We start from the raw sequence: 25,829 nt of genomic DNA on the forward strand, positions 1-25,829 counted from the left end.
ATGACGTGAGTGAATTCTAATGTTGATTTTTTTTCCCTCTTACGCATGTAATCCACCATGAGTCTATATTATACTCTTCTCCAATCCTCTTGCATTTTTCGGGGCCAAGCCCCAATCTTCTCGAGTCAATCTCCATCAAAGTCCAAAATTGATTAATATAGGAAGAAAATGGGACTGATCTGTGGCGATATACAGAAGATATAGCAGAAAGATACCGATATACAGGTTGCAAAATTAAAAAATGGATCGAGGATTCGGAGATGTTGATGTTAAAGTTCACATGAGATGAGGCTGATATACGTCCCAATATGCATTGGAGATACAGAAAAATGCAAGAAAAAGAGTTGTGATATACATACACGAAAGTGGACCCAAAGTTCATAAAATTTGAAGCTCAAAAGCTGGGTACCTTTATTGATGGGTCAAAGAACGACTCAACTTTAATTCTTATCTTCATTCTTTGTAGCTTATTATATATCCTTATTTATTTGTATTAACTAACACTTTAATCAATTAATCTAGACAAATTTACTAAAGTGTTGTCATTTTATTTTATCTTAATTTTCTTTTACTTAACTCATAATTTTTTCACCTAATTTATTTTGTCTTAAACGGATTAAATTAGTTCCTTCGATTTTTCTCCTAAAACAAGTCTTCAAAAGTGAGTATTTTATTCTAAGATGACATTCATTTTGTTCATATGGCTAATAATCTATTTGGATTAAGGCAATTTTCTTCAAACCTAAGAACTAAATTTTCTTTTAAATTCGAACTTTCCATCATTAATAAGATACTCTGTTAACACTTTTTTTTTTTTTTTTTTAAAAAAAAAGGTGTTATTTATAACAAAATGGACTTTCCTATGATAATAATAATAAGAAGAAAGTACTTATGTAATCTTTTCTTTCTCCACAAAAGCAAAAATTTATTTTCCTCTTAAATCCAAATGAAAGTTTGCAATTTAGTTTTATTCAAGTAGAATATTTTTTCGTTTGAATAAACAAATATCATTTTAAATGTTTAAATAAATAATTTTAATATTTTCTATAAAATCAAGTCTTTGCAAAAATTAACCACTTCTAGTTAGTCAAATTAGTTATTTTTGGTAAATCGTTTTAAACGGACGCTCCTAAGTGCCTTAAAAAACTTCTTAGAGCGTTAATTGAACCCTTACTCAGTTTCTCTCACTTCAAAGATTTATTTCTAATTTTAAATCTTTGAAATTTCCTTAAGTTTTCTAGATATTTTTCTATAAAAATCAATCGGCGACTCAATGAATTTCTCAAAATTATTTTAAAATTTTGTTGAATCTTTTGAAATAGTTTTAAAGAAGTCAAAATCATTTTCTCTCAAATGAAATTCGAAAAATGACAAAACATTAATTACATCAATAAAATCATCAAAAAAAATTCAATTACTCTCTTCAATTATTTCTTTGTTCTCTTTTAGGTATCAGAGCACCATTGAATATCCTCTCTCAAGTTTTTCTTCAACCTTTTCAATGGTTGGTGTGACCACTGAATCCAACTCTGTTACAACAATATCCAAAGTTTTGGATCAAAACAGTTTCTATTTCCTTCATCCTTCTGATTCTCCAACAAAGTCTTTGTTGAATTTCACTTTTGAATGAAAAGACTATAAAGGATAGACGAGATCCATCCTTATCTCACTCTCAGCTAAAAATAAGCTAGACTTAAATAATTCTAGTTGGAAGGCTCCCGATGCTAATAGCTCAAATTTGTAATCATGAAACAAATGCAATGATATGATGACCAACTGGTTACAAAATTCACTCTCTAAGAACATTGCTAACATTATCATTTACTCCAAGACAACTGAAGAGTTATGGAAATATCTTGAGGAAAGATTTGGCCAGTCAAACGGGTCAAACTCTATCACCTACAAAAAGAATGAGTAATTTTTCTCAGGATGCAAATAGTATTGTATCTTACATAAAGATCAAGGAATTGTGAGATAAGCTAGACACCTGGAACACCATACTCAGTTGCTTCTGTAGTTGTGACTGTAGTGATAAGGCAAAGATGAACAAAGCATAATAAGGTGAAAGACTTATTTGGTTCCTTATGGAACTGAGTGAAACCTATGCTCCTGTAAAAAACAACATTCTCATGATGTCCACTCTCCACTATAGGTCTTGCTTATTCTCTTCTTATCCAGGAAGAGAAGTAAAGATAAACCTCTTTTTACTCTAACCTTAGAGGGGATCATTCATCTTTCTTGGTTGTGGATAATAATAGGTCTCTTTAGCACCCACAGAATGACAAAGAATTCACACTCCCGAGTATAGATCTAAGAAGGGAAAGATGTCTTTAACATGCTCCAATTGCAAGAATTCAGGTCACACTATTGACAAATACTTCAAGATCATTAATTTTCCTAGTGATTTCAAGATCACTATATCCAAAAAGGTATTGAACATTGTACGAAGCAATGTAGTTCTTTCTTTTGAATTGCTCCGTTATCCTAGTGTTCTTCCTAATTTTGCAGGAAATGCTGGAAATCATATAACTTAGAAATAATTTTTTTAATTGGTTCAGATACTCAATCAGGTTAAGATCAACCATCCAGATGTTTCTCCTGCCGATCCTAATGCAAAATCAGTTTGTGATGGTAATATTTCAATTTTTTTGCTTACTTTCTTTCAATTCTAACCCTTGGATGCTAGATTCTGGTGCCTCTCAACACATGTGCTTTGATTCAAACATTTTCACTACTCTTAAACCCCTCTCTCTGGCCATTAATATTACTTTACCAAATTCCTTTCGAGTAAGAGTTGCTCATTCAAGCAGTATTTCTTTATTTCCTGATCTTATCATACAAGATGTCCTTTGTGTTCCTTTTTCAAGATTAATTCATTATCAGTACATAAAATCTGTAATCATTTAAGTTGTCTAATTATTTTTTCTTCTACTAATTGTGCTTTGTAGGCTCTTCAATGAAGAGGTCTTTGGTTCTTGGTGAAGCTAAATATGGTCTTTATCAATTATTTTTCTCAAGTCTTCAGGCTAGCAATTTTTTAAGATAGTTGAAGTTTTCTTTTTTAGTCATAGTTTTTCCTCTTGTACTTTCTTGTCTCGTTCAGTTTCAAGAAATGAGAACTCTAATGTTCATCTATAGTATGTAAGGTTGGTGTATTTCCCCATTTCATCAATGGAAAATCTTATTTTGTTTTCTTTTAGATCTAATTCTAATTATACGTGGAATATGTGTCCTCTTACTAGACAAACTAAAATTCTCTTTTCGTTAAGTAACATAAAAAATAAAGTTATTTTTTAGCAGATTCACATTAATACATAAAGACCTTATAAGAATTCAACCTACTATGGGTATAAGTATTTCATTGCTATAGTAGATGATTTTAGTAGAATTACTTGGACCATTTTTTTAGTACTAAAGCCAGTACGTTTCATATGCTAAAACAATTTTTGTTCATGATACAGAGATTATTAACTGTAAGAAAAAGACAATGAAATTTGATAATGAGTTAGAGTTGGTTAAGGGTTCCGATGTATCTGAATTTCTCCTTTCTCAAGACATTTTACATCAAACATTTTGCATTTCTTCTCCACAACAAGATAGAATCATGGAGAGAAAGCACAGACATCTTTTAGAGACCTTTAGGACTCTACTATTTCAATCTCATCTTCATATTTCTTACTAGGAGTTTGTTTTCACTGCTATATTTTTTTTATAAATAGATATACTTTAAGAAAACTAAATAGAAAAAGTCCTCGTGAAATATTATTTGGTTTTCCTCCTAAGTTTGAATTCCTCAAAGCTTTTAGGTGTCTATGTTATGTCTCTACTTTCAGTCACAACTGATCAAAGTTTTATCCTAGGGACACTCTTTGTGCATTTATTGGCTACGCTTTGTATAAAAATAGTATACACTTTTGTATTTAAATTTCAAAAAGATCTCTGTATCAAGATATGCTTATTTTTATGAATATTATCATGTTTCAAATTAAATTCCTTTCCTACTTTTATTTTTTTCTTATTCATCATATTTTTCCTCTACTTCTTTCCCTACTTTCGAGAGCACCTTTTCTCACTCTCTTTAATCACAACATACTCTGGATTCTTCATCCAACATAAATTTGAATGCACATGATCCTCACTCTTCCCCTCCCAATTTTCCTTCTATAACCTCTGGTTTTTATATCCCTGAGCCGACAGCTACTTGCTCTACTACTGATCTTGTTCCTATTTTCTTGGTTGAAAATATTCCTTACCTTATTACTATATCTAGAAGGTCTTTCAAAACTCACATAAAACCTGCTTATTTATTTGATTACTATTGCAATAATGATTTTTTAACTAGTCTTACTTCTACATGTTTTTTTCTCCTATCACTCCATATATCTTTTTTTTGTCGATCTTTCTTTCTTAAATTAGCAGGTGGTCAATTCTATTTCTTCTATTATTGAATCTAACAGTTATGCACATGCTACTTTGCACTTAGGTTGGCAGGTGGTCATGGATAATGAGATTGATACCTTGATTATCAACTAAACTTCGCATACAGTTGAATTGCCTTTGGGTAAAAAGACTTTACCTTGTAAGTGGGTCTACAAGGTGAGACATAAGTCTGATGATTAAAGGTTAGATTGATTGTTAGAGGTGATGTACAAACAGTTGTAATTGATTTTATTGAAACTTTTACACCAGTGGTGCAAATGACCACTATAAGGTATCTTTTAGCCATTGCTATTAAGAAAGAATGACCCTTGTTTTATCTAGCTATGAATAACACATTCTTACATTTAGATCTTATTGAGGAGGTTTATATTAGATTTTCAGCTGGCCTAAATGCTCCTAGTCCTAATCATGCTTGCAGGCTTAAAAAGTTTCTCTATGGTTAGAGGCAAGCTTCTCACCAATGGTTTGCTATATTGTCAACTACTTTGCTTTTTAAGGCGTTTATTTCTTTACTTAATGATTATTCTCTTGTTATAAGATATGTGGTGAACTTATAACTATCATAATTGTGTATGTCGATGATATTATTTTGACAGGTAATAACTTACCTACTATCAGACTTCTCAAGGATTTTATTGATATGAATTTTAAGTCAAAGGTCTTGGGACTTACATTACTTTCTAGGGCTTGAGATATACCCAAAAGATCAGGGTCAGATTATCACTCTATGGAAATTTATACTTGAACTCCTCTCTGGAATTGATTGCAAATATTTTCCCCTTATTTTTTCTCTAGCAGGTTGGACTCTTAAGCTCTCATCTGATTCTGGTGATCTCATTGTTGACCCAAATACATATCGTCACCTCATTGGTAAGCTTAACTAACTTACCTATATGTGACCTAATCTCTCTTATACATTCCAGCACCTCTCACAATTCATGCAACAACTTCGTCATTCTCATTTTGATATTGGACTTTGAGTCATTCGCTATTTAATTAGGGATCCTAACCAACGTCTGTTCTTCTCTGCAGATTCTTCTAATTTCTTTTTTGCCTTTTTTGACGCAGATTAGGGTTCCTATAATAAATCCTAGAGATCTGTCAGTGGTTTCTATATCATCTTTTGGTGGATCTCTTATCTTGTGGAAGTCAAAGAAATAGACGTTCATCTCATTATCATATGCAAAAATTGAGTATTACTCCATGAGAGGAATCGCTGAGTAGGCTGAATCGCCTTTTTCACAATTTGGGGGTTCTTCTGAATCTTCTTGTTTTCGTTCACTCAAATAGCTAAGAGAGTATTCACATTGCCCCAATCCAATGTTTCATGAACAGACTAAACATGTGGATCTTGATTGTCACTATGTTAGACAACAATTCCTGGTTAGTTTGATTTCGGTCTCATTCCAGCTTAGCTTGCTGGCTTCTTCACTAAGCCTTTATTTGGGCTTTTTCATCATAGTCTATTGGGCATATTGGGACTCGCCTCCCTCCCCTCCAACTCGGGGGGTCTTAAAATTCATGAAGATTTCACTTAGATTTCTCCAAGGAAGAAGAAAGGAGTTCATTCCGATAAGACTTCGGCACCTATGAAGGTATCACACATACACAAGATACAAGAAATGGGTCAAAGATTGGACAAGAGATAATTTGGGCTCATTTAGTCCGGATTGATTTCGCAAGCCCAATAAAGGCCCGATCCAAGTGAAAATTGTGTATAGTCAAATCTAAGTGCATACATGACATAGTACTTATTTTCCTTCAAATTGACGTGTAGATGTGTGGTATTATTTTCTTTCAAGTATACGCAAATAATAGGGTTGTTAGTTAGATTTTTATTTACAATGCAATCCGTTGTAATTGCATAAATAGGATGCTAAGTTCATCAATAAATTTATCAAAAAAATCTGAATTATTTCTTTGTGTTTCCTTAAATATATGGGAGTTTGCTTGTAATGATGTAATTAATTTAATTAGATCCTTACCCATAGTGGTGATTGGTGAAGTTAAATGCAAACTCAATTTGTTTTTTTATCTTTTCTTATCTTTATGCTCTTGGCAACAAGATACTAGGGGCATATCTAGTGTGTTGCTTATGGATTCATGTGAATTAATTAACTTTTGTTAAAATTATATATGTATATTTAATTAAATGTATCATAGCTCAGAATTCAATCAGATAGTTTGATTATTATTGGATATTTTTTTTGTTTCAATTTATTTGTTCGAATTTAACTTTATATAGAGTTTAAGAAAATAAATAAAATAATTGAATTTGTTTTCTTAACTAAAGATATGTAGAATATATCAAAAAAAATTTAATCTTGTGGTTTAATTTTTAAATATGTCATGGGAAAAGTTAGAATTAAAGAGCTACCAAAAAAGAAAAAAAAACATTCTTTTTTAAACGGATTAAAGAAAAAATAGAGCAAACAAATTGAACCAAAAAGAATATTAACTTGAGATCATTATACAAGCTGATGGATTTATAAAGGAAAATTTTCAGAAATTGCAATTCTGTAACCTTAATTATAACTTTTATAGCAACAGTTTCATAATTACAAAAAATAGCAAATTGTATTTTGTATTTAAGTAAAATGTTGCTATATAAATACATATACAAATATATATGTATTACTCATAAATACATATGCACAACTGAAAAATACATATTCTTCTATTACTATGAAGTGGGTAAAATATTGCTACTTTTGTTATAAGTTGCTATTTTAAAGAAGTGTTGCTATTTATTGTAATTATAGTCTTAATGATGCTAGTTTCCGTAATTTTTCCTATAAAGTATATACTATTTATCCATTAGTGTTAAACTAGATGGGCCCGAAGATGTTGGGCTGTCATTTTTTTTCTCTCTCCTTTTTTTTTTTTTTTTTTTTTAAAATTCTTTAAAAGATTTAAGTTATATACCACCTGCAGCATAGCAATGTAATTTATCATGTTATACAACAAATCACTTACGGATAGTCTTAGATAATCCTCAGCACCTCAAATCATGGTCCATTTTCTTATTGGTTACAAATTATTATTAATACTTTTTCAAATAAAATTGCCTGCAATTACTTTTTAAAGGACTTAATTTTATAAAAAACTTTTTGATTATCAATGCATAATGCCTAAACTCTCTGAATCTTTTAGTTGAACATTAAAACTACTACTGATTTATTTGGTTATTATTGAGCATAAATATTCAGTTTAGAAGACATAATGTCCTTAATTGTAGGTTGAGGTGCACAGATTGTCTACTTACTGCGCAAATGATCCAAGAGTACAAGAAACTCTTAATATTCGGAAGGTACATCAATTAAAGTATTACTACCACTAATTTAAAAGGTGGAACATGGGACAAGACGTTTTATTCAGTAAGAGGTAAGGCATAAGCCTCGACCTCAAGACATGGAACGTAACCCTAATGTATCTTTAAAATAGATTACTAGTTACTAGTATCAATTTAGAAGTTTTCTTTTCATCAAATCCCAGTAAATTAAATTACCATACCTCATTGTGATTTATTATATACATGTTTTTTTTTTTTCAATGCAGGGAACTGTGCCAAGATGGACGAGGTGCAGAACAAGTATTGAGAATTAAACTTATAGAGATAGTTTCTATGATAGCATATCTTATCATATGGAACTCAACAAAAAATATTATCGATCACTTATATACAGGTTAGTTGATTATACCTCAATATTTTTGCTTATCTATGTAGAGTAGGAGTGTAAGTTCCCGTCAGTGATCTCTAGAAAAATATTTACATAATAGATTTAGAAGCGAGGCCACGGAAGAAATGATGAGCCCCTAGAATTTATAGATCAGGAAAGCTAAAAAGATCAGAGAAACTGAACGTCACTGCAATGACACACAAAAAAGAAAAATACGGACAACCTATGCTTGTCAGATTTCTCAGGAGCGCGCTGATGAGCTCGCAGGAAGTTAATCATTATTCGGGAACAATGATAAAATAATAATAATAATATCATTAAACTATTAACAAAATGATAATATAACAATAATAATATTAGCAGTACAATAATAATGTATAATAATATAACTTCAATAATAATATTATAATCAACATAATAACTAGAACGGTAATATAATTAATTCTAATCAAGTTAGTAATACTGAATATTAAATAATAGTAAATAAATATTATAACGATATGATTTTAAGTAATATATTAATTATATTTGAGCCGTTCAAGACACTGTTCTAAGAAATTATTTCAACAGTGTGAAATATTTTTTCAAAGAAATTATTTCAACAATGTGAAATATTTTTTCAGGATTAAACAAACACTTTCCTAATTAATTAATTAATTAGAGAACAGGAATCAATAAAATTATTAATACAAATACCAACAAGTTAATTTAGAAAATGATATAACTAATAATACAAATACCAATAAGTTAATTTAGAACATGATATAATTAATAGAGCCTTTTTAATTAAACATATAATAATAAATGAAGGAAAAGAAATGAGAAAATAGAGTAAGAAAATTAAAGAAAAAAAAAATGAAAGGTTGTTACTACATTGTGGCAAAGAAGGTTAGCCTATTTATGGACTAAATTGAAGCCTCTCCACATGCCAAGTGTTGGCCAAGTGGCAATGAAGGCATGCATGCATGTATTTGCATTACCCTTCTTTCCAAGTAAATTAATATATTTTTTTTCCTTTTTTAAAATAATATTCATGACTTCCAAAATACTCTTTTATAATGAAATTTTAAATACACAAAATTATTTTGAAATAAATAATTTCCTACAATCCCCACATTATTTCAAAATAATTTATAGAAAAAACTTTTTAACTTGTGGAATTTGCATGAACAAAATGCAGTAGGTTTAGTGTCTTCTGAACTATGAATCAAACTTAAATCAATAAAATTTAACTTACAGAATTATCGGTGAAATATATACTTCTATAAACTGAATAATTCTTGTTATAAGTCAGAGATTTTATCAATCACATTTTGATCATAATTTTGCTGTTCAACGTGCTCGTGCCTGGTATTCATGAGAGCTCTAGAGACTAATTCCAAAAGTCTCATAGGAACGGCCTCATTCTACTTCTCATATAGGTGAATTCATCAAGTGTACACTACTTTAAATACACCATCCGTAAGGACTATGAATTTATTAAGAGTTAGTAACTCATCCCTCCATTTTAGTAGCATTCAAGCACTCTCGGTTAGTGCGCAGAACCAATATTGACTTGTTATTACCCATATAAACCTACTTCATGGGATCTCCAACCATATAGGTTGGGATACAATCTCTATTGACAATCATATTGGCCTTAATCTCATCTCTTTTGATGTTTGAAGAATTAATTTTCTTCTCAAATATTTAGTCAGTGAATCAGCCGAATTCAATTCCGACTTCACATCATTAATGAAAATTATTCCATCTCTCAGCAATTTTTTAATAGTATCATGTTTGAATTTCAAATGTCTACTCTTACAATTGTAAGATTTATTATTCGCAATAGCAATTGGGGCTTGACAATTATAGTGCATATACACAGGAGGCGCTAGATCATCCCTTTTAAAGGGATATTAGGCGACAAATCATCCTTTTAAAAGAGATATTTGCTAAGAAATTTCTTAGCCATTCAGCCTCAGTACCAACTAACTCTAGAGCCACAAACTTTGATTTCATAGTTGATCTAGCAATGATCGTCTGCTTAGCTGATCTCCATGATACTGCACCGCCACCAAGGGTGAATACATAACCACTAGTGGATTTTGTCTCATCTGAATCAGAGATCCAATTTGCATCACAATACCTTTCTAAAGTTGAAGGAAACCCACTATACAAGATACCATAACTCACGGTTCCTCTCAAATATTTCATCAGTCTCATTAACACAGACCAATGCTCATTATTGGGATTATGAGTATATCTACTCAGTCTACACACAACATATGCTATATCTGGCTTAATAAAATTCATTAAATGCATCAGACTCCCAATAATCTGTGCATATTTAGACTGAGCTACTGAGTCACCAATATTTCTTTTTAATTTAGAATTAGAGTCATAAAGAGTGGCTACAGGAGTTACCTCCCAAAATTCAAATTTCTTAAGAATTCTTTCCACATAATATTCTTGTGACAATATTATACCATCTTCACTCCTTATAACTTTAATTTCCAGTATCATATTCACTTCATCCAGATCTTTCATATCAAAGTTAGTAGACAAAAATAATTTGGTACGTTCCACAATATTTAAACATGTACCAAATATAAGCATGTCATCAACATATAAGTAAATTATCATATAATCATTGTCTACCACTTTTGTATAAACACATTTATCCACCTCAACAGAAGAAAAACCGTCTTTTATTAAGATTTGATCAAATTTCTCATGCCACTATTTAGGAGCCTGTTTAAGGCCATAAAGAGATTTAATTAATTTACAAAATTTATTTTCTTGTCCAGAAATTACACATCCTTTAGATTGAATCATATAAATTTCTTCTTCTAAATCGCCATTTAAGAAAGCTGTTTTTACATCTATTTGATGGATGAAAAACTTATGAATTGATGCCAAAACAATTAATATTCGAATAGAAGAAATTCTTGTTACTGGTGCAAATGTATCAAAATAATCAATATTTTGCTTTTGTGAAAATCCTTTAGCTACTAACCAAGCTTTATATTTATTTATCGATCCATCCGGATTAAGTTTCTTTTTGAAAATTCATTTACAACCAATTGGTTTTGCATTAGGAGGTAAATCAGTTAAAATCTATGTATTATTTTTCATAATTGAATCAAGTTCAACTTTTATTCCCTCTTTCCAAAAGTTAGCATCAGAAGACGATACAACTTCAAAATAATTTGATGGTTCATTATCAACAAGAAAAGTCTGAAAATCATTTCCATAAGAAAAATATTCTTTTCTAGGCATTTTACTCCTTCTCAGTTCCTCAATATTAAAGGTCGATTCATTCTCTCTTTCAACAGGTGCATGAGAGATTTTATCACATAGTGAAAAAATATGTTCAAAGAATTCAACATTCTTTGTCTCAATTATAGTATTACTATCAAGTACATCACTTTTTAATATAAGAAATCTATATGCAGCACTATGTTCAGCATATCCAATACTCATGCAATCAACAGCTTTAGAACCTACTTTCCTCTTTTTAGGTTCAGGAAGAAGAACTTTAGCAAGACAACCCCACACTTTTAAATATTTCAAATTAGGTCTATAACCTTTCCATAATTCATAAGGAGTTTGACCATTTCTTTTATGAGGAATTCTATTTCGTAAATGACATGCAGATAAAATAGCTTCACCCCACAAATTATCAGGTGCATTAGAGCTAATTAACATAGAGTTCATCATTTCTTTCAAAGTCCTATTTTTTCTTTCAGTTACACCATTAGTCTCGGGAGAATAAGGTGGAGTTACTTTATGAATAATACCTTCTTTTTCACAAAAAGCATTTAAAGATATATATTCTCCACCTCTATCAGATCTAATCCTCTTAATTTTTCTATTAAACTGATTTTCAACTTCAATTTTATAAGATACAAAAGCATCAAGTGCATCATCTTTATTTCTAAGCAAATACAACTTAGTAAATCTAGAAAAATCATCAATAAAAGTCACATAATATCTTTTACCACCTCTAGTTGTAGTTTGTTTTAAATCACCCAAATCAGTGTGAATTAAGGATAGCAATTCAATTTCTCTATTAACTGAAAAATATTACTTTTTAGTAATTTTAGTTTCAGCACATATTTCACATTTATCGAAATTACTTGAATCTAAACCAGATAATAAGCTAAGTGATTGCATATTCTTTATTTATTTAATATTAACATGACCTAATCTAGCATGCCATAAAGAAATAGACTCAATCATATAAGCAGAAGCTGATGCATTATCATTGATAATATTAAGTACATAATGTCCATGGTTACAATAGCCTTTTCCCACAAATACATTATTTTTTGTCAAAATAATCTTATTAGAATCAACAGACACTTTCATTCCAGCTTTATCCTGCAAAGCCACAAAAATCAAGTTTGCTCGCATTGTAGGAACATGTAGCACATCCATAAGGGCTAAAGTTTTTTTTGAAGTGAGTTTTAGGAGTACTTTACCCTTGCCTAAAACTTTTGCAGTTCTTGAATCTCCAAGGTAGACCACTTCAGTGTCATCTCCTATTGATGTATAAGAGGCAAATGTTTCTCGTTAGCACAAATATGTCGAGTAGCCCCAGAGTCTATCTCCCATTCTTTTATATGTGCTACCATATTCACTTGAGAAATAACTGCAGCAATTATTTCATCTCCTTCAGTTTAATTAACTTTGGGAGGATTTCTCATTTCTTTGTTATTTCTCATTTTGTGCCTACATTGAGAGGCATAATGACCTATTTTATCGTAAGTAAAACAAGTGCCTTTTCTTTTCTTAAGATTGAGACTATTATACTACAAGAAAAACAACCTTTAAGGAAGGGAAATATGGTCCCAAAAAGTCTAAATCTTGTCCCAATTAGTTTATTAGGACTAGAAAAATCTAATCGCGTCCCGTCCTAATAGGCTCTGCCGCTAAAGTTCATTAGCGACGAATCCAATAAACCGGTTCTTAAAACTCTTTTGCGATGGCAAAAAAATTGGTCATAATAGCCTTTTAGCGATGGTATATCTTATCCCAGTCGACTAACTACCCGATCTTAATTATTCTTTTGCGATGAGTTATCTCGTCCCAAATAGACTAACTACCTTGTCATAATTATATTTTAGCGATTGTATTTCTTGTCTCCAATAGACTAACTACCTCATCATAATTATCTTTTTATGACGGTATTTATTGTCCTGAATATCCTTTAGCAACGAGCAAAATTCTTTTCCTAGATCAACCTTTAACCTTTAAGGACGAGTAACTTCCTGATCATAGATCAACTGTAAAAGATGAGCGATATTCTAGTTCTAGATCAACCTTTAAAGAAGAGCAACACCTCTTGTTGTAGATAAACATTTAAAGACGAACAATATTTCTAGTCTCTAATTGACCACAAATGAGTCTAATATATATCACAAAATAATAAATTTCATCAATTTATATCAAATTGCTATCGACAATCAAATTCAGTATACATAGTGATAAAATTTGTACATCTCAATATTGTAGTAACACTTATATACTTACCTGAGAAGTTCAAATAACTCAAATTCAAGTATTAACTAGGTGGAACTACCATGAAACATGACTAACTTTGTATTTCAGTATATAGTTTCATGTTTGAAACTGTTTTTGTTTGTAGAAGGCATTATAGACCTGAATGAGTTTCAAGACTGCTGCTACCATTCTTGAATTGTGCGATAGAGAGCATAATTGGGAATCAAATCACATGTATCGAGCTTGAGGTTTGTCATCGGAGAAGTATCGTGGCCATTGTACAACCATCCTTTTATTGCATCGCCTTCATATGTATAACCATTTGCTGCTATATGTGGATCTTCCATCACATCTTGAAAGTGTTCACGTCAAAGATAAAAGCATCAATCATACAGGATACACACAGTATACCAGATACGAAGTATCAGCTACCATTTGTACAACTTGATTATTTTATTTTAATAAAGGTAAAGTTAACAACTTGATTCATGATAGTATCCTATACTAGCAGGGTTATATGGGCCTCTTTATTATTTCATGTAGAAGTATTCGTCATTTATACCGCTTGAAAAGAAGTAATACATTCTGATCCTAGTCGCTCAGTGCAACCTAAATTCTCTCAACAAATAGATGAAAGTGATTATTATGTCTTCATATTTAATGATCCATCAACAAATAAGACTGATCTCACAGCTAGTCCACATGTTCTCACACAAGACAAGCATTGATCACAAAACTGAGAATCTAACACGCACAATTCCTACATCTCCATTTAAAAGGTTAAAGAGTGTATTTGAAATCACGCAGAATTTTGAACCAAAAAAAAACAAATCATATATCTTACGCTTACCTAAAAATAGGTCAAACGAAATGAGGAGGAATTCATTTTTCACTCTTGGAACCCTGAGATGAAGTATTCAAATTCGAGTGTGGTGTGCATATATCTCTCATTGGCTCAATTGTTGGCCAAACTTCTGAGAGCATATTAAGCCGATTTAAAAGATTTTTCTCACAGCACCTCAGCGCTAGATAAGTTAACAGTTTCTCTTGATCAATTGGCCAATCATTAGTTGAAGATTCCGAAATTGAACCCAAGTTCCCACTTTACAAAGCACACTTAGACGTTCCTCGCTATACCTGAACCCGGTCTTACAGTCAAAAGTCATAAAAGTATGACGCTAAATGAGTAAACATCAGATTCTATAGTAAGCGGTCCCTTGTCAACACACTCTGGGTCCACATAAATGGAAGCCTCTGGGTCATCATAATTGGAATTCTCATTCTGGGAAATCAAGAGATGGACTCCAAAATCGCTTATTTTGCTGACAGAATTAGCATCAAGGAGAAAGTTGGTAGGTCTCAAGTTCCCATAGACAATGCAAGGATCATTGACATGAACAAAGATAAGAGCAGAGCATATCTCCACAACAATTCTTATTTGATGTTGCCAATGAAGAGGGCGGGATTTTTTGTGGCAAGCCAAGTGATCTTCAAGGTTTCCATTTTCGAGGAATTCATAAGTAAGGAACCTAGACTCTGAGAAAATCCCCATCAGTGTAACAAGGTTTGGATGCCTCACCCTGCTCATTCTTTCTGCCTATAATGATCCAGACATTGTTAAAGTAAGAAAATATTTATTTATCAAGTGTAAAGATGGAGGATCTATAATAAAAATGAACGCATGCACAGTGATTAAGAATGGCAAAACTTTAGACATAGTTTACATCAGAAAGCCTAAAAAATTCTCCATGTTTTAGGAGTAAAGAATAAAGATTTAACTAAAGATTTATTCCTCAAGAAAATTTCATATTCTGTCAAAGCTTTGAAATCATCTGTATCTAAGAAATAGGGATATGTATAATAAATGCAAGGATTTTCCAGCAATACAACCCAAAAGAGGGGGTGGGGTGCTAAATATATGAAAAAAATTTGGCAGTTGTCCATTCGAATTCGATCATAGCGTAAACAATGGCACCAAAAGAAACAGATTGCACAAAGACATACGAGATTTCAATGAAAACCTACATGATAATAGAATCTTTTTATAGGTAATATAGACTTCTTTTAACATGAAATTGGTTTATAAGAAATTGAACTCTATACTTACCTGTCCAAAGGTGTAAGTTAAGGCAGAAAACATTCTAACAACACTTTCTCTAGAGAATACTATATGTTCAATGACTACAACAGACTGTACTGCTGCTGAATTATGTATGCCAAGGAAGATAACAGCAGCATACATGGATCCCATAGTATTAAACAGATCTTGGCTCTTACCCTTGTAACCGGAAAAAGAAAAAAGAAAGAAATTGACTTTTAGCATTAAGAATTAAAAGTATTTTCCACTTGTTTTGTCTAGTATTTTGGACATACACTTTAGTACCAAGATCCCAGAAAATTGTCCCAAAAACCAAGGTAATGAAGGTTGTGAAGAGAAATCTAATTGCAGTATAAGCTGTATTATGCTAGTATGACCAGTGTTGCTTCCAAACACAAGCTGTACATTAGGTCCAGAATGGCTGCAAATATCAACTATCGAAATACAGGTCTTGTGTACCAGTACGAGGCACGCTGAGCTCGCTAATCAATGCTTTGTTCCTTCTGTAAAGGTCTGATTGTTTTTATAAATTAGCAAAATCAACCCCTAATATCATTTCTTAAGCTGAGGTTGTCATTTTAAACATCCAAGTTGCTGGATTGTAGCCATCTTTTATTTTACTTACCCCAGGCATTGACTGAACAAAAAAAACTCAGCTTAGTATTATTTGATCGTATCAACTCTAGAAAGGTAAGCCCTCTTTCACTTCAACAACTTACTTCAAAGTATTTGATCAAATGGCAAGAATGACGACCCAATGGACCAACATATATCTCTTGTCCTCCTTGTTGCATTAGAAAGAGTTGCAGAGTGGTGTTTATATTAGTACTCACTTACAAAAATCTAGGAAAAATAATGAATAGCTTTATTGAGTTAAAAAATATCAAATTCACCTCATCAAAGGCTTCAAAAATGTCAATACTAGGCTGATGGATGGTACAGACAATGGTTCTTCCTGTGTCGACGGTGTTTCTAACAGTTCTCATAACAATTGCAGCAGCCCGAACATCTAGTCCTGAGGTTGGTTCATCCATAAAAATGATAGAGAGGTTAGCGACTAGCTCCACTGCAATGGTCAATCTTTTGCGTTGCTCAATTGAGAGACCGTTGACCCCTAGCAAACCAACTAAGACTAATCTTAGTGGTAGCGGTGCATTGTCTTGTTATCCGTCCATACTGGTAGTTGTAGTCTAGTCCTTTGATTTCTGTTATTACTTATTGTCTTATATTGCAACTATCATATTATTTTGTTGTAGTTACCCTCCGGTTACTATAAGCTATTCTTGTACTTCTATTACTTTTTTTCTGGACCATTTAACCTATTTTTTCCCTTGAGCGAAGGGTTATACGGGAAACAACCTCTCTACTTTTTAGGTAGGGGTAAGGTCTGTGTACAGTCTACCCTTCCCAGATTATACTTGATATGTTGTTGTTTGAGTGAGATTTATGGAGAAAAAATTTCACAAGAACTAACATTTCTAATTTTTTGTCAACATCATAGGGTAAACGCAACCAAGCGGAGTATACTAATGACTCATAAACTGTAACATAACGTGAAAGGATGTCATTCTGCTCACAGTATCCAGATATACGTGCAAATATGTCTTGCTTCTAAGGATAGCCCGAAATCTTGATGTCACCCTCGATGTATCCTCTTGTTTTTCGTCCAGACAATACATCCATCAACGTTGTTTTTCCAGCTCCTACATATAACAATGATCATACTAATCATCATCATCATCATAATAATAACAATAATAATTGTTTGTTGTTATTATTATCATTATTATTTCGCTTAGTTAATCAAACTAGGAAAGTTTTGGTATTATATTCCTCCTTTTAAAAAAAAAGATAAAAGTCATTTAACTGGTAAAGTTGTTATCTAACTTGTAAGAGAAGTCTAGGGCAGTCCGGTGCACTAAAGCTCCCATTATATTCAGGGTCCGAGAAATGACCGGACCACAAGGGTCCATTTTAAACTGCCTTACCCCTGCATTTCTGCAAAAGGTTGTCTCCACCACTTAAACCCATGACCTTATGGTCACATGAAAACAACTTTACTAGTTACACCAAGGCTCCAAGGAATCCAAGAGTAATTATAAGAAATGTTAACCATGGACAAATTTATTGCTGTATTTTCATTTAAACATTAACAAACCAATGTTATTTCTTACACAAGCACATGAGATTTAGAAAAGAAAAAAAAATATAAACTTCATCAAACTCTCTTATATTTAGTTCTGCTCTTGAATCTTCAACAGGTAAACTCTTCTATCTTCTCTGGAAGTTGAATACCTCAATACCTAAAGCAAATATGAAGGCAAAAATAACAGCATATGCAACTATCACAGCTGCAACTAATCCAAGAAACTCATGTTTGAACCCAAAGTAACGTCTCAAGAATTGTTCCACAGTTTCATCATTGCTAAGTTTAGTTTGCACTTCTCCAAATTGTGATACAAGCAAGCCATACAAAGTTCAGGCAACGGGGCAATCCCAGTAGTACCATCTCCACCATATGGGAATACACTATTTTTAATCGATGAAAAAATCAAAAGTATGCCACTATTTTCTCAAACCTTTTATCGTGTTTTCTTGCAGTTTTACTTAGGGATACAAAATAATTCCATTTAACAACCGTTAGAGTTTGAAGGTTAACAAAAGTTACAACCATCGTAGCACACTAACTTTAGATAGACAAAAAGGTGTCAAGATACTGGAAAAATAATGAGATTACCTGACGTAATATAGTACCAAATTGGCACATAAGTTCTTACATTTTCCTTGACTAATTGGCCCAAATTGTACTTAGAGCATTTCCTGTCCTGCAATTTAGTGTTCTGCCTTTGATTCTAAATTTACTGACAATGTTACTTCTACAGGTAGCCTTTAGATCTTTCTTTAATCTTATGAAAACTTGAATTTAGCTAGTGCATCAGGCATAATTACAATAAGCGCAAATTCTCTACTGTGTCTAGTATAGCATCTGCATCTCATACAATGACCGGTTTACATCAAAAAGTTACATCCAAGTTTAAGGCTTAGAATGTTACCCCTATTGTCTTACAAAAATCTGCTATTTCTTTCAAGCTAGACTGTCCACCAAATACCCTGAGGTACCTCTGTTTTGCTTTTATATCTTGTAAAAGACCATGGAGAAGATCATTCTGAGGACTATTACTATAGAGTTGGCACCAGATCACCCCAGGAATGTCCAACATACTAATTTTACCCTTCACATAAGTAAACATACCTAAACCAGGAGGCAAAAAAAAAGCTTTATTATCAAACCCATGTCACGAGCAGGACCAATCACTATTGACTTTTATTTACTAGCCAGTGCTTATTCATCTATCTACAATTGGAAAAAGGTCATATGGTCGATCTTTCTTATACTATTTGAATTGTATTTAGTACATTCGATCTAATAAGTACCTTGTGTTAGAATTCAAAAATTCTATGGCTCGGATCTTTAGTATTCTCTTATGGGATATTTTAGGTAATATTTGGAGTCTGTCTAAAAATTATCTGGTAGCCCCATTAAATGAAAGGACAGACAAAGTACAAGGTATATTTATAAAGCCATCAACTACTTCAAAATTAATAAATGCACAACTGATAACCGATAAGAGTTATTTGTTAAGGCTCCAACCTGCATTTCTGAAGCACCATTTCCCTGAGTTCTTCCAGTTGCATGTCCACCTCATCAAGCTACAATGCAAATATTAGGTATAAGTTATTATCCAGAGTGGGTTAAATTTAATATGTATGATGATGAAATCCATAAATATGCCTAAACTTTTATGCTTGTGTAAAAGAATCTGAGCCTTGACTACCTCAATACTTAAATCTTTAGCCATTTTGGCATGAGCAGCCTCTTAAGCGAGCTGTATATCCTGTTGGGCTTCTGGTTTCTCTTTCTTCTTCCATTTTTTCTATAAGCAGTAGTACAATACATAGTGTCCCAATCATTTACTTAAAAATCCAAAATTCAGTACCCTAATTGCATATGAGCATATTAAATAGCCTAAAAGAAAAAGATTCAATTATTTTATAAATTACATGAGAGACTAAAGAAATAAACTATAGATGATTTGTGTACCTCTTCATCAACTTTGGGCAAAAACTGCAACCATTTATCCTCAAATTTTCCCAACAAGGTTTTCACCATTACATGAATATCATCCCTTTCCTCGTTGTATTTCATTGCATTCTTAAATATTAGCCTAACATTTGCACATATCTCTCAAACATGCTTATAGCCAGAACCATCCGTTGTTTCCATCTTGTTTTTGATAGTAATGAAGTCCATAGGTGTAATACCCCGAAAAATTTTTCGTTGAAATTTTGTGCGTAAATGTGTTGGGTTCTATCTTCTAGAATGAATTATAAATTTTTCGTGCAAAATGTCTTAGGTTATAACCCACCATTGATTAGAGTATCAAATAATCTTTCCAACGATATATGGATCATCCAAAACAGACACCCGAGCGACGAGTTATGAATATTTCGATCGAACCGTGAATAGTAGTGAAATGTAAAACGTGCAGGAAAAAGTACTGAGGCCTGGCGTATTTTTGTTCCAACTTTAAATGATCATAACTCCTTGTACATAATTATCTGGGTGATCTACTATATATCAACGGAAAGCTCTGCGAGTCCTCTTTCCAATGAAATTAGTTTCATCCAATTTGTCTATCGAAGCAAAAAGTTATGGTCGATCTACTTCAGCCTATCAAAAGTGAATTTTTGGGTCAACTTCAAACGATCATAACTCCTCGTACACAATGATTTGGGTGAGATACTATATATCAATAGAAAGATATGAGGTCCTCTTTCTAATGAAATTGGTTTCATCTAATTTGAATATCGGAGTAAAACGTTATGGTTGATCTACTTCAGACTATCAAAACAGTCCACCAAAGGATAGATTTGAGAATTTTTTTGATTTTTAGGGGCGTTTTGGTCATTCCCCCCACCCAAAATCCGTCCAAACCCTATATTAAAGCCTTTTAGAAGCATTATATGTTATATTTCATCAAACTCCCTCAAAAAGAAAATCCTAAGCTCCTACATCCAATTTCAAGAACCTCCAAAGTTCACCATTAATTCTGCAAATTTATTCAAGATTCCAAGTTCCTAGTTCAAGAACTCCAAGAACCATCATTCAAAGGCACGATTAACATCTCAAAAATGAGTATCAATCTAAAGTTCATCATTCAAGGTATGTGGGATTTTTCAACAAGAACTCTCTTTCATTCTTGTGCCAAAAAGTAATTTTGTTTACAAAGGCATGATTTTTATTTGATTTTTATGAATTTGAAGCATGAACCCATATCTTATGATGATTATTATGAAATCTTGATGTTTATGATTTTGAAAGATGAATTTACATGTGTGGTGATATAAAGCATGAATCTTGAACGATATTTATCATGATTTTGATATTTGGGTCGTGAATCCCCATTGGAAATTATGTTTTTCTTTGAGAAAGTGTGTTATAAGCACGTTGATGTTGAATATTTAAGATATTTTGAATGATTTGACCTTTTGGTCTTAATGGAGTTGTTTTGAACTCGAGTGTGAAAGAAATCCACAACGTGGTTGATTTTGATAGATGGAAAGCATGATGGCTCCCGATGTATATTTATATATTACTAAAATTATTTTGTTGTGGATTGTATTTGAAATGATCTGAGCTAATTCCAAGAGAAATCTTTAGCACCGAGTGGGAGGTATAAAGCGACCTTACTTCCCTAGAACTACGTGCCCCCGTAGGAGTGAGCCTGAGGCTGATTCATATAGTGATCGCTAGTTTATGTGGATTTGATATCGATAGTCCTACTCCGATGGCAAGGATAGGATGGCTCTCCCCAACATGGGTTGTACGTTGGACTCCATGTAGCTCACAGATTTATGTCGGTTATAGGATCTCCCAGTGTGTGTGTTTCCTTGTGTCTACGGTGAATGGTGAAGTGATTTGAAAGTGGAATTGAGAAAGTTATTCTTTCGAAAGATTTAAATGATATTTACATTATGAGAATTGATATTATTGATGAACTGAAAGTGATTGACAAATTATATGATGACTCACATGTGTTATTGTACTTATTTCATCCTCTCATGATTATGATGATTTCCTTCGGGCTATGTGAGTCTTTCATACATCCTTCATATTTCTTATAAATATTTATGATGATGATGTTTATACAACTGCATACACCCGCATATACTCGGTTCCTTTCCGTGGTACTGACCCACATCTTCGGATGTGGGCTGTATTTTCTCGGAATGTAGGTTCAGGTGCTCATTTCCAGGTTCGACAATGATTCTTCGGGCACGCTGTTCTACATCCTCTATTATGGTGAGTCCTCATGTTCCAAGGAAGTGATGTCTGATGTTGGTTTCACGAAATTATTTACATTTGATAACTGAGTATGAGTCAGTTGGGGCATGTCTCAATGGCTCGCTGGTTTTATTGATTTTCTTAGAGGCTTGTCAGACTAGTATAGATGTTGGGAGTTGACTAATAAGTCGTATTTTGTTATCTTTCTGAAATTCTTTTATTCTTGGATGATGATTACTCTGTTGATATTTGAGGGTTATTTATGGAAACCCCGTTGATTTGTGTTGAATTGAATGAAAATGGCTCAAAGGGTTAGCTTGGGGCTACTCGTAGCCTCAAGCACCGTGTGACGCTCTGGAACCCATTTTTCGGGGCGTTACAATAGGCTTCTCAATAATCAAAAAAATCCCATGATGTACTAGCAGAAACAGAAGGAACATAGGATTGATAAGAACATCATAGATACAATAAGCACACCGATGAGAAAATTCAAACCCTTCACCTCATAGTAATCATCCAATCCAAGACCCTTGACATCCACGGGTTCCATAAAAGGTTCTGCCCATTTGTGATGGGTGATCTGACAAATAGACTAAGCAATGAGTAGAAAAAAATTAGCTATAGAAAATAATAACTGCAATTTCTCTTAAACAAGGTGCATCACCATAATATGCTCACACATCTTACCTTTCTTTCTTTTAGCATTATTTCCAATGGTAAGAAGAAATAAACTAAAGGAAGTTACATAGATAGACAAGGATGAACTCTAAGAATAACCAATAAATGTATTTCAATTGGTAAATCAGCGAACTTACTCGCTAAGGAGAGACAAGAGAGAATGCACAATAAACAACAGGACAAGTACAATGATTTGTAGCTCCGACGAAAATGAAAAAAGAGTACAACATCATCGGTACCAAAAAATGAGTAAATGATGTGAGGTATTTAAAAACTGAGTATACTCTTACAGATAACAGGAAATCATAATGACAAAAAAAATACTAGCTTAAACGTCTCAATATCTCTTCAACGCTTTTTATTTCGTGACTTTTGTGATTTTGGTTAAGAGGCTACAATGCAACCTTATCTAGACTTCAATGTTAATCAGAAACACTCCATCCTGCAAGTTTAGCACATGCCACTATTTTCTCAAACCTTTTCTCGTGTTCTCTTGCAGTTTTACTTGGGGATACAAAATGGTTCCATTTAACAACCGTTAGAGTTTGAAGGTTAACAAAAGTTACTGCCATCGTAGCACACTAACTTTAGACAGACAAAAAGGTGTCAAGACACTGGAAAAACAATGAGATTACCTGACGTAATATAGTACCAAATTGGCGCATAAGTTCTTGCATTCTTGCACACAAATTACTCATCAAGCTAGCTTATTTACACTTGTAGCTAGATCGACTATCCCACGAGGTAGCTGCTACTTCCTACCAACACAAATACCTAGTAACTTTACATAACTGAACAAATAATCAACCCCAAAACTGCCTTCTTATAATCTTCAATCCTCAATATCATACAAACTACTCATCAAGATAGCTTCTTTACACTTTATCAAAGAATAAAAGAATATCAAATCTTGGGAAAAAAATACAAAACACATATAGATACATATAAATTAGAGATCAAGGTAGCTCCTTTACACTTTATCACAGAAAAATATACATAGAGAACACTAAATCTTCCAAAAAAAAAGAACTTAGGGTTTTCAATTTTGAACCCGCCATCAGCAATCACCAGGAATTAACCCGATGATAGATTCTTCTTCTGTGAAACTGATGTTTACATAGAGATGAGAAATCGCCAGGAACAAAAAGCTTTTCTCAAGTCTTTACAGAGAGATGAGAAACATACCGATAATAGAAGCTACGATTGGAAATGAGAGAGATTTAGGCGATGATTTGAGCGTTCAATGAGAAATTTTGATTAATAATTTGGAGCAACAACTAGGGCATGATATTTTTTTTTTGGAGAATACAATGTTTTTTTTTTGGCGCCTTAAATTTGATTAGCATTATTTTTATTAAAATTTTATTATTATAATTTTGGCGGTACTTCTCTCTAAATTATTATTAGGGACCAGTTAATAATTTTTTTAGGACTAGATTTTATACCTTCCCAAAAAAATACACAATTAGGGACCAAAATTTAATCTCGTCCTAATAAGTATACTTTTAGAGACCAAATTATTGACTCATCTCTGAATGTTGATCTTAAATATACCTTTTTCTTATATTGTTAGGCTTGTAACCTTGAGACTTATTACCATACCTTCTGTTGTTGCTGTGTTGTCCTTATACTAAATTTGCTTTGAGCACAGTCTGCTTAGCTTTAAATGACTCCTTTCTGTTGGTGTATTCAATTAGAATATGAGTTATAATTTCCTCAATAGTAAAATTTATTTGCTTATATTTTAGGTTATTTTTATAGTCATTCCATGATTCGGGTAATTTTTCAATCAATACTCCAGCAGCAAATTTTTCTGATAAAGCGATGTCCACGGCCTTCAAATCTTCTAACAATTTTTTATATTCATTTATTTGAATTTTTATTCTTTCACATTACTCATTTGCCAATTGTAAAATTTTTCAAACACAAACTTTTGTTTGGTAACATCTTCGACCGTGAATTTCTTAATTAAAGCTTCCCATATGACTTTTTCTTCTTTGCAACTGCAATACACACAAATAGTTCACTAGAAATTGTTTGTTAAATAGTATGTCGACACACCTTATTGGCGTATTGCCATGATTCCAAAATTTTGTTGTTAACATTTGCGTCAGGTTGTGTTTGTGACAAAGCATATGCAATACCATGGACATCAAGTAATGAAGAAAATTCATTCTTGCCATCTTTTAAAATTTTCATTAGCAAATATTTTAGTATTTGAAACATCAGAAAATGACTTAGCATATAGTAGAACAACCTGAACAGAAGTATTAGGAGTTGTGCCGGTAGTAGAAGTGTCAGGAGTAGTATTATTTGCATAGTTTCTTAGATTGTTAGGGAACAATGGTAAAATAATAATAACAATATTATTAAACTGTTAACAAAATCATAATTTAACAATAATAATATAAGCAGTATAATAATAATGTGTAATAATATAACTTCAATAATAATATTATAATCAATATAATAACTTGAAGGGTAATATAATTACTTCTAATCAACTTAGTAATACTGAATATTAAATAATATTAAATAAATATTATAACAATATGATTTTAAGTAATATATTAATTATACTTGAGTCGTGCTAGACACTGTCCTAAGAAATTTTTTAGCAGGGTGAAATATTTCTCCAGGATTAAATAAGCACTTTCCTAATTAATTAATTAATTAATTAGAGAATACAGGAATCAACGATATTATTAATACAAATACCAACAAGTTAATTTAAAAAATGATATTCCTAATAGAGTTTTTTTAATTAAACATATAATAATAAACGAAGGAGGAAAAGAAATGAGCAAATGCAGTAAGAAAATTAAAGAAAAAAATGTAAGGTTGTTACTGCATTGTGGCAAAGAAGGTTAGTCTATTTATAAGCTAAAGTGAAGCCTCTCCACTTGCCAAGTGTTGGCCAAGTGGCAATGAAGGCATGCATGCATGTATTTGCATTACCCTTCTTTCCAAGTAAATTAATATGTTTTTTTATTCTTTTTTCTTAAATAATATTCATGTCTTCCAAAATACTCTTTTATAATGAATTGTTAAATACACAAAATTATTTTGAAATAGATAATTTTTTTACAATTAGTGTAGG

General features: G+C 32.2%; 1 long non-coding RNA gene and 2 pseudogenes across 1 annotated transcript; all 3 read right to left on the reverse strand.

The window, feature by feature from the left end:
• Positions 1-1,436: 1,436 nt before the first annotated feature.
• On the reverse strand, positions 1,437-8,225 carry LOC107849856. Its single transcript, XR_001668299.2, has 3 exons — positions 8,142-8,225; positions 1,988-2,109; positions 1,437-1,899 (listed from the first exon to the last, which is right to left on the reverse strand). It is a non-coding gene; the product is annotated as an uncharacterized LOC107849856 (long non-coding RNA).
• A 7,292-nt stretch (positions 8,226-15,517) lies between these two features.
• LOC107848949 lies at positions 15,518-17,906 on the reverse strand (annotated as a pseudogene).
• Positions 17,907-18,612: 706 nt separating this feature from the next.
• On the reverse strand, positions 18,613-23,527 carry LOC107850195 (annotated as a pseudogene).
• Positions 23,528-25,829: the final 2,302 nt, after the last annotated feature.

The sequence above is a fragment of the Capsicum annuum genome, chromosome 12 (genome assembly GCF_002878395.1).
Source record: "Capsicum annuum cultivar UCD-10X-F1 chromosome 12, UCD10Xv1.1, whole genome shotgun sequence".
NCBI classification, from domain to species: Eukaryota; Viridiplantae; Streptophyta; class Magnoliopsida; order Solanales; family Solanaceae; genus Capsicum; species Capsicum annuum.